Source organism: Hibiscus syriacus, unplaced genomic scaffold, assembly GCF_006381635.1.
Source record: "Hibiscus syriacus cultivar Baekdansim isolate YM2019G1 unplaced genomic scaffold, ASM638163v2 tig00116997_pilon, whole genome shotgun sequence".
Classification (NCBI taxonomy): Eukaryota; Viridiplantae; Streptophyta; class Magnoliopsida; order Malvales; family Malvaceae; genus Hibiscus; species Hibiscus syriacus.
The window spans coordinates 6,569,614-6,580,588 of record NW_024063513.1 but is presented as its reverse complement, the minus strand read 5'-3'; the positions used below and the strand labels follow the sequence as shown (position 1 = coordinate 6,580,588).

At 35.8% G+C, this 10,975-nt stretch overlaps 1 pseudogene; it reads right to left on the bottom strand.

The window, feature by feature from the left end:
• Nucleotides 1–3,730: 3,730 nt before the first annotated feature.
• LOC120193995 lies at nucleotides 3,731–6,416 on the bottom strand (annotated as a pseudogene).
• Between the last annotated feature and the right edge of the window lie 4,559 nt (nucleotides 6,417–10,975).

Here is a 10,975-nt window from a genome sequence, read left to right as displayed (position 1 = left end):
GTAAACACCATTGAACCAAGCTTCGCAGGCTCGCTACTCTCGGCCTTGTCCTTCCCTTGGAATGCTTGATTCGGTTTGGGCATTCCCGCAGAATATGTGGACCTTTGCACCGGAAACACTCCAGTTGCTCTTGTTTCTTTACCCTCGGCTTTCCTACTTGGCCCTTGGCTTTCGCACCGAGCTTTAGTTCATTGGTGCAATCTCACACCTTGTGTTTTCCTCCACACTGGAAACACTTCAATGGCTCTCGCTTCTTTACCCTTTACTTCCCAGCTTCGCCACTTGCATTGACACCGAGCTTTTCTGTATTTGGGCAACTCCTGGCCCTATGTGCTCTTTGACATAGGAAACACTTCAGTGGGTCTCGCTTGTTTATCCTCGACTTTCTTGCCCCACTCGCATTTGTACTGAGCCTTTCTCCTGGCTTGACTGCTTTGACTCTCGCAATCACACCATCATTGACTACTTCCCCTTCTGACTTGTCTTCTCCTCTGACAATGGCAGCAAAGCGATTCTTCTCAGGACATCCTCTTATCATGTGAGGATCATCACAGAAGTAGCATTTAAGAGTGCTACTCACATTCTTCTTTGACACAGACTTGGCCTTACCATGATTCCCCGATGGCTTTATCCGATCACGATCAGTCGATGCCACTTCTTGGCTACTCAAAGAGTTTTCTCTGTCATCTATCCACTGTCCCTTGTCACGGTCTCCCCCATTTCCACCACTATCTTCAGAAATGGGTCTAGACGACTCATTTTTGGTTGGCCTGACTCCTGCAAGCTCACACATTGACTCGGCTACAGCTCCAGCTTCCGAACAACTCTGGGTATAACCTTACTCACTGGCAAGCATCACCCCTGGTCTAAGTCTTTCGACGAAGGTCTTAACCACACCATCATCACTCATTGCTCTCTTGCACATGAGTAGCTCATTCTTGAGCCCATCCATCACTTCCCTCAAGGTAATCACCTCGATCCTGAGCGCATTACTCATCTCTATCAACGTCCAATCGTGGAGAATCCGTTGTGCCACATCTTTGAACCCATCCCTCATGTACTCTAATTGTTCAAGACGGGACTCCACAACTCATTGGACCTCCTTGGCTTCTTCCGCGAAGCTCTCAAGGTTCTTGATCCTCACCTTCAACGATCCTGGGGTAACTCCTACACTTTGTTTCTCTAGCTCAATCCTAACACCACGGCTCTCCGTGCCATTCTTTGTGGGAACAACTCATTTCTGTTGTGCCATCTCGTTTCCTTTCCACAACTTGTTTGGAATACTTGTTGAATCCACAACGACTTCCTTTAACTCGCTAGGATACTTCTTGTCACAAGGCAAGCTCGGATCACTGTTGAATCCACAACATCTACACTTCGACTTGCTTTGACTCGAATCCATTAACCACGTATAAAATGATCGTTGTTCGCCTACAATGATTCGCTCTGTCTCCTCTTGCCACAAAATCCGACTGGTACACTCGACGCACGAACAACTCGTTTTGACACCACTTGTGGCGGGGCTACGACAATAGCTACAGTAACATCTACGCTCTGATACCACCTGTCACGGGGCTAGACTTCTGCTAGTCGATTCGTACGACAGTTAGACGATTTTCAGGTCGAAATGGCGCCTAAGTCAGCCTTATCCACGTCCTTGTGAGTCTCTGGCTCACTAAGCGACGAACAAACCCTCAAAGGTTAAACAACAATACGGAAACAACACTTAATCGGGGCTAATCCAAGCCACTTGGGTTGAAGCGGATCTCCGAAGCACGAGCACTGTGGGAACTTTCTAAGTCACCAAGACTTGATTAACTTTGGCACTTTGAAAGAACTCGAAAAAGAACACTCTCGAGGCTATCTCAGCCCCACGATCGGCAACACAAGCCACAAAGACTTAAACACAAAGGAGAACAAGCCAACAAGGCTAGAAAGCTAGCAAGCTAGAAAGAATGAACTCAGAGAGAGTAAGAGTAAATGCCTGAGTTTTATTACTCTGAAGAGAATGAATGAAGTGAATGATTACAAATGAGGGAAGGAGCTCTCTATTTATAGTTGAGGCCCTCAAGATCCAACGGTCTAGATCAAAGTATATCGACGACTTACATTGAATCCTACCTTAACCAGAACTCTATCTCTAAGGTATTTGAATTCAAATAAAACATTATCCATAATTAAATCCTTAATTATTAGATAATATTATTCTTTCTGGAATCTTCCAAGGAACGGGTCAGGTCTGATTGTTCTGGGCAAGCCCAACACTCTGTATTATTCTTCTACAGATATCTGCACACACATGTCTCGGTCCGAATCCACGAGCCTCGACAAAATTGCCTCCATCGAACATGTAACACCCTCGTCGCTTCTCTCGGACGCCTCGGACTTGATCCTTCACGAACTCGAGCCTTTACGAACTCGTAAGCATTCTCCAAGAACCAGGCCAACTCATCATGCCCAACAAGCCCAAAGTCTGCGCAATAGAACCTCTCTTGTGAACGTTTGCGCCATTGTCAATGGACCCAAAAGTTTAGTCCGTGACAATATGTATGAATTTATTGAGTAACATCAACTGTTAAAGGAAGAGTTATTTTTTTGTTTTACGTTAAAATAACTACTTCTGTAAGGTGTGTATTATTATTGGTTGAGAAAGATTATAAACATATAATATTTTGTAATCACTTAAGACAATTAAAAAATATTTATAATTTTTTTTAAATAGAAACATTTATAAATTTAATATGAATAATAAACATATTTATAATATATATTTAAAACGTAAAGGATTGCAGATAATTGATCTGCTTTCATCCCTATTTCCTACAAAGTAGATCAGATTAGTAGATCTTAAGGAGATAATAAAAAGGGAAAGAGCATCTAGTTGTACGTAGGAAAAAATATATTAATAGTTTCACTTGTCATTGTGGCTTGCTCCATAAGTGTCAGCACTTGCCAGGTCTCAGTCTCTCACGAGTAAAATCACCTTATTTATTGACTCCATCTCGATGATATTCTAACGCCCGCGGATCCGGATCAAATCCCCTCTATCCTCTTTTAAAACTATTTCTTCCGGTACTTTTCTGTGCAGTTTCATTTGTTAAATTCTAGGTCATTTTTTGCATTTAAATTACTACCCATTGTTCCCGGCCGTGTATTATTCTTGATCGTAAATTAAGCTACTTTTGAATGAATATTACTACTATAAATGAATGAATAATACTAGTATCATCGTCTCAGAATGTGCCCTCCCCGCTCACATCGATTCTACCACTGCCTTGGAAAAATGTCCATGCTGAAGACCCTAGGTCTAAGGATTAACATCTTTAATAACCTATCCATTTTAGAGTACCCAATTTCGTGGAGATCACATAATTCTATTAGAGAATAAAATAGTTTTATAATGATAATATAAGAATATCGTAAGTAGATGTATTCAAGTGTCTAGATTCAAATTAAATTTGATAAGTATTATTGTTGTTACTTGTTATTATATTAAATTCTTCAAGGTAAATGGTTTTAAAAACAAAGCCCTAGTCGGACAAGAACAGAAACCTGGTTTAATAAGATGCGGACAGTATTGTTGTTCGTTGTTATGCTGGATCTCATGTTCTTTTTGTTTGTGTTGGGCCTGGAGTACTTGTAATATTGAGTCCAACGCATTAGGAGTATACATATAATCACTTCATTTTTCTTCTATTTTATTCAGTTTAACTTTTAATTGGAAAACACAGTGAAGTATGGTGATTCTAAGCTGTTAACATCTCAAGTTGCTTTCCCTTGGCAGCTTCGCTACCATGATTTTCTTCTTGGTTAATGACTTGGACCTTCTTATACCTATACCAAGAAGCACAAGCCAAGTAGACACCGAAATTAAGCACGCTCACCGCTGCCAATAGCCAGTAAAAATAGTTGAGCTTGTCTCGGTTCAAATTGTTATTAGCCAGCCATCCACCACTCACCTTGTTCACCACCTCTACCGCCACCGAGCTCAAGAAGTAACCAAAAGCCAATGAGCACCATGAAATGGCCGTCCCCAACGACTTCGTCCCTGCCGAGCTCTCTGCGTAGAAGAATTCCAGTAGACCAACGAATGTGAACATATCTGCCAACCCAAATATAGCATATTGGTATCCAAGCCAAAACACACTCATTGGAAGAGGCTGAAGAGAATCCACCATGTCGTGTTCACGTGCCACGGATTTACGTCGCGTTTCTACGATTCCAGCTACTGCCATGGATATGGCCGACAGAACCAACCCAACCCCTATTCTTTGAAGATAACGAATTCCGGTTGGGATTCCTGTTATTTTCCTAGCAACTGGGACAAAAATGCGGTCATATATTGGGATAAAAATGAACATGAAAACTAGGGGGATAACCGGGATGGAGGGACCGGGCATCTTAAAACTAAGGATATGAGTATCCATAGTTGTGCTTTGTTGGACGGTGAAAGTCTGGAGTTGAGCTAAACAAGTATTCATGAAAACGGTGCTGAGTATAATTGGAAGCATCCTAATTATGATCTTTGTTTCTTCAACTTGTGATACTGTACATAGTCTCCAGGGTCCAGGACTTATTGATGTAGATGCATCGCCAATTGCTGCTCTGTCTAGAAACCTGCACACAGGGTAAATGTAAGCAAAATTCACAACTTACTATAACAAAATATACTAAGATCATTGTAAATGGTTACCTGAATTGATCTGTTCTGGGGAGAATTTCATTGTGCACCCCTGCTTCTTTGTCACGAACTTCATGCAATTCATCCCCCGCCTCAGGTTGTGGAAGCTTCCGGTTTCGGATTGCCACCACAAATACCTAATAAAACCGAAGAAAATTTAGTAAGATTTTGGTTCATTTATGAAGCACCTGTACATAGTTTATGATACTAATTACCTGTATAATACGAAGGAGAGGGCTCCCTTTGGGGACATTGTTACGGTACAAAGACTTGCCCATGCTTACAAACACGATGGAAACCAAGACAGCCAACGTGCATGCACCAAAAGCCCAGTCCCAACCCTGATTTGTGCTAATCCAGACTATTAAAGTCACCCCAATTATGGCTCCGACTGTGAGACTGAGCAAGAACCAGTTGAAAAAGCTTGACGATTGAGCTAATTCTTTAGGATCCCTTTCATCGAATTGATCAGCCCCCAACGATGGCAAAGCTGCCTTAACCCCGCTAGTGCCAAATGCAACGAGGTATAGACCAGTAAAAAGGATGGCAGCCTGACTGTTGTCGGCGGCCTCGCATTGAGTTGTTTGGCTTATTGCAAGACCTTGGCATGGTGGTGGTCGTAGTTGGTAGAAATGAGCTTGTACTGTTAAGACCGCGTATCCCTGCAAATTTATGAAGCAGACCATACCTGTTTTATCAAAACCTGTCTTAGTTGCTAATTCAACTTTATTTCTTGCTTTTCACCAATTAACTTGATTTTTTTTCACCTCAAAATCACACGAATTTGGTACGTAGACCATGGATTGCAATGATTATGAAACATTGAAAATGGTTTGATGAGACCAACAACCATTTAGTCTCGTGAAATAAAGCTTTAAATATCTCAAATAAGATTAGGTGTTCGAATTCTGATGTTGCGAATGAATCAAACTAGATTGAGAGGATCTACTCATAATAGATCTTTGCAACATGTGATCTAGACTAGTCGGTCAATATATCAAATACTGATGATTTACAATGAAAAACTAATGATTGTTTGTGTTTTATTAATTTGTCAACGATATATATGATCCCTTTTTATTCTTTGTAACATTGTTAGGCAACTTTGTTTTTTATTTATGCATGAGTTGAGACACAGACAAGGAACAAAAAAATACTTAATTTGATGATAAATATCGTTTCGAGTGGTGGACATGATATTCATTTTATACTAGCTTTGTCATGCTGGAGCGTGTGATGAGAGAAAAACACGTCTTGAAGCAATCTATTCCGTATGTTCAAATCACAGCCTGTCTTTGTAGTATAATATGTAGGCAGTTGAGGCAATGGGTAAATGGTTATGGAGATATAGGACCATAAACTTACCAGCAATTCTATGCAGCCAAACAAGACACAAGTCTTGAACCTTGACAAATAGGTGTCAGAGATGAACCCTCCGAAGAGTGCTACCAAAATGAAGTCCCCATGAAATTGGTAAGGGTGGTTGCTGATTTGGTTAGGCTGAAGTTCATGTACCCATAAAAGTAGGTTACCAGACTGACGGCATTTGAGATGAATGCCATATTCTCCAGTCCTTCCATGGCTGACAAGAATTTCACAACGAATAGAAAACAAATAGGAAACGAAGACAATCAAACTTCTAAAGCAAGGGACGGAAAGACATAAAACAAGATTGAATAGTTACCATAGACAAAAAGTGTAGCCCTGGTTCCTCCGAGTTTCTTTTCTTGCTTGGCTTGGCCATTGAAATCCCTGAAAGTACCCTGTAAAACAACATACAGGAAACTAATTATCCTGAATAAATCAAATGAAAAACATTTAAGCAAAGATAATTGGCCAGACCAACTTACCATTTTTGCTGAACAAGAAGGCTACTTCCTAGTGATAGTTTGTTTGAGTATATATATATGAAGATGATATGAAGTTAAAGTCCCACAAGAGTTAAAAAAGAATGAAGGAATCATATGGCTTTTAGATATCTTGAGCATCATGGGATTCCGTTGTCAGCTCTGGAAACGAATAAGGACGGCACAAGACATTTTTGGAGTTGTCTGCAACTTTGGGTCTCTTAAAAATTCAGGCCATTACATATGCATGCATGTTGGCTTTAATAAATTGCCTAGCATTTCTTGGCTCAATAAAAAAAAAAATAAGCAGGGGTCATTGTCATACTGTTTCACCAAACAAGATTCCTAGAGTTCCAGGGAAATTCAAAGCATTTGCATCATGCAATGAGGTTCTATATAGAAAATGTCCCTATTTCAAGCAGAATTCAAGGAACGATGATAATACATTTTATCATTGATGGCCTGCAAATACTTTAGACATTCACTTCATTGTATACTGTTCTTTGTGTTGCCAATGCCAGGACAGATGTTTCCCAAACATTGATTTCAAACAGTTAATATAAAAATGCAAAGAGTTTGAAGTCATACATATGTGTGACATTATTATGATTATGCTCAGGGAAGGATGCATGCTTTTATGTTAGGAAAACGTAATACCCCAAAAATTTGATTAGTGATTGAAGTGTAAATTTTGAAAGTTTGAAGACTAAAGTATTAAGTTATAAAAGTATAGGGATTAACAATGTAAATTTTCAAAAATTATATTTTCGATTTTTAAATTAGTAGTTCATCCCAAACAATTATTTTAGTGGGTTCCATATTTTTTGATCCGGAGTTTGCATAAAAGTCTATTAAAGTATAAAGTTTGTTATATTATTTAGATAACCGACTCAAATAGGAAGTTTAAAATTTTTTGCAGAAAGATAGATTTGGGTTGGAAAAATTATATGGATATTTTTAAATAGATAAATTTAAGTTGGATCGGTAGAATTTGGTGAGAAATGCACTATAAAGTGAGATAGTTCAATTTATTGACTAAAATGAAATTTTGAAAAATTGGAGGAACAAAAAAGAAAAATTGAGAGATGAGATTTTTACATTTATTTAATAATATTAAAATAGAGATAATGGAGTGACATGGTTGTAATTTTGGGAATTCATTAATGACAATTTGGGTTTTTGGCCCAAAAATGATTATTTTTTTATTGGTTTTAAAAGTCAAAATTGGAAGGATTTTTTTTCCAGAAATTTTGTGAGTCTCTTCTTCTACATACATAAGGTTGTTGAAACTCATAGCTAAGGTGAGCAATTTCTTTTCTTTTCCACTCTTGATCAAATTTAGTAAGATTTTGGGCTAAAGTGTGAAATAAGAAAATAATCCCTATTAAATTCTCTACAATTTGGTGTAATTATTTCTTGGTTTCATGCTCGAAAGGTGAAAGTTGTGATTTTGGTGGATGAAGGGGAGTTGAGGATTTGATGAAATTAAGTTAGATTTTGATATTAGGAGTGTTGTAGGGTTATAATTAAGCATGAGAGTTGAATAAAAATTGTTGGAGGGATTGGTCTGGTGATTTGGTCATTAATGGATATGTTAAGAACTTGGTTGAATTGATTTGTTTTGCGTTGAATTTGATTGAGAATGATTAGAATTTATTGGAAATGAGTTTTACTTGATGGATCAAACTTGAAACAAGTTGGAGAGTATTAGGAGTCTATTTTGCATGACTTGAGAAATTAAAGTATAATTATGTAATTATTGGATTGTGCTGAAGGTAATTGTGTTGATGATGTTAGGATCTTCAATTGATTCCATTGTGTTCATTTGATAAGCTAATAAAAGTGAATGAATAAGTTAGGAATGCAAATTAGTGAAACCAGTTTAAATTGATAATATGGGTACTAAGTTTATAAAATCACTATAAATTCTATAAGAATGAATAAAAGACAATTTTTATACCATTGGATTCGTAGATCAGTCTAGTTTTGTTTAAAATAAATGGATACTGATTTAGAGGTGTATACAAAAAGATATAAATTTTTAATTAGTGATAGGTCAGAAACTTGGCAGCAGATTCTGTTCCAAACAGATTTTGTAAGCTAGATTGAAAATTTTGCCATAAAATGTACAAGTTGAATTAGAATAATTGACTTATATGTTAGATTTTTATTTGAGTCTAGTTTTTAACGGTACAAACGGAATAATTTTTAAGTGTATATATTAATATATAAAAATACTTCTTTGTACAAACTGTCTGTATATGAAATGGTGGTAAATTATGCATTTTGTGATATTTTTATGTTATATTCTATTTTAATTGGTTGAAATGAGCCAAATCTATTATCTTATCATGAAAATTATGACAATTTCATGGAAATGTTGCTTAGAGGATGAATTTATGTTTGAATCAAAATAGAAACTATGTTAGGAAAACTTAAAAGTATTTGGCCAAAAGAAAGAAATAAGGAAAAATTGTGGTAAAATTTTACAAGGTTTAGAAATTATGAATGAGTGATTCTATATGATTAGAATATGACTTGGGCCAATTTGGAAAATGCTAAAAGTATAGGGATCTAATCACATAAATTGAGAAATATGAGTATTAACGTGTAATTGTTTAATAATTGATGTATTAGAAAGAGATTAAAAGTTGGATTGTTAAATTTGATGTCTAGATGGTGAATTGGAATATTTGTGAATTTAGGATTAAATGACAAGAAGGACTATATCAAACAAAATAGAAAAGTTAAATTGAAAATTTAAAAGAATTTAACTTATGGTTGAAATTATGATATTATGGATTTAGAATCAAATTTGGAATAATATATAAGCTAAATAACTAAATTATAAATATGGAGAAATTATGGATTAAAGTAGAAATTGAGTATGAGATGATGTGTAAAGTTTAAATAATTATTAGAGGGCCTTGAATAGTTAAATTGAGATTTGGTTTAATGTGAAAAGTTGTATAAGATAGAGATCAAATTCGTAAGTTTTAAGAAAATTGTTGGTGAAACGACAATTGGGTAAAGTCAATGTATTACATTTAATATAATGTGAAAATAGTTTATATGGATTTAAATTGAATATTAAGAAACTAATTTGCATATATACTAAATATTGGATTTATAATTGAAAGAAAAGTTTACTAGTGGTTAAATGTGAATGTTGAAAAGTCAAGTGAACAATTGTAAAAAATAACGTTAGTATTGATTTGGTAAAAGAAATTAGTATCGAATATCCGTTAATAATATTTTTAAAACATTTATATGATCATGAATTATTAAGTTAATTAAAGTATTAACATATGTTAAAATAATGTATAAAGTTGATAATTATTCTTTAAATTTTTTATATTAATAAAGATAAAACATTAATAAAGTCGGTGTATAAGACATCATAGTCAATGATGCAAGAGGTGGAGTGAACAAGTACAAATCACTCATATGACTCTTGTAGCTTTGTGGTACATAAGGTGGAGTGATAATTGAATACAATAAATATCACTCATATGACTCATATAATAGTACAACATCAGATACAGAACAGTAAAATAAAAGAAAAAATACAGTAAAGAAGTCAGTATAGAAAAAGGAAAAATACAATGAAAGAAACGATATAAGAAAAAGAATAATATAGTGAAAGGATTGATAGAGGAAAAAGAGTAAGTATATGATAAGGAACGATACAAGTTTAATTATAACATTTTACAGTAAAATGTTATAAATATAGTGTAAATTACATTGAATGGTTATAGACTATGAATTATATTGATTTAAATTTACATACGAATAATATGTATATCTGTGTAATAGAGATAAAATAATAAAAGTTGTTGAGAGTGGGAGGTCGTGTGGCAGTAGACAACAATAAAAGAAACCAACATTCATGATGACTACGATGATACTATAGCAACCAACATTCATTTTTTTTTTTCAAAAACATTTCCGCTTGGCATATACTTCTTTGGGGAAACATGTTTTAGGTTGACGATTGCACTCGGAATAACTCAGATCCGAACTCATTTAATACCCCGTCTAACCACCAATGTCCCTTCGATGGGAAAAGGAAAGAATTCCATAAAAGTACCGGCCGGCCAAACCTTTAGACCGAATTAATTTCCAGTCAAATAAAGCAAGTCAACTTTGAATGGTCGTTAATTTTGAGAATGACATCCATAACGGCAAAAACCATGAGCAAGCCATGTTCCTGTCAAGGAGCGATCATGTTGTCTATAAAAAAATGTCGAGAATTGACATTTGACATTAATGTACTCCGAAAGTGATGCGTGAGATAAGTGTGGGTTAAAAGCGACATAAACCAAGGTTTTACTGACAACCGATTCGTCAGAAAACTTATATACGACATCCACAACAATAAATAAATGGTTTTTTTTAAGTTGCATTTGTCATTTTCAGTAATCTTAAGTAAACCACCACCACCATC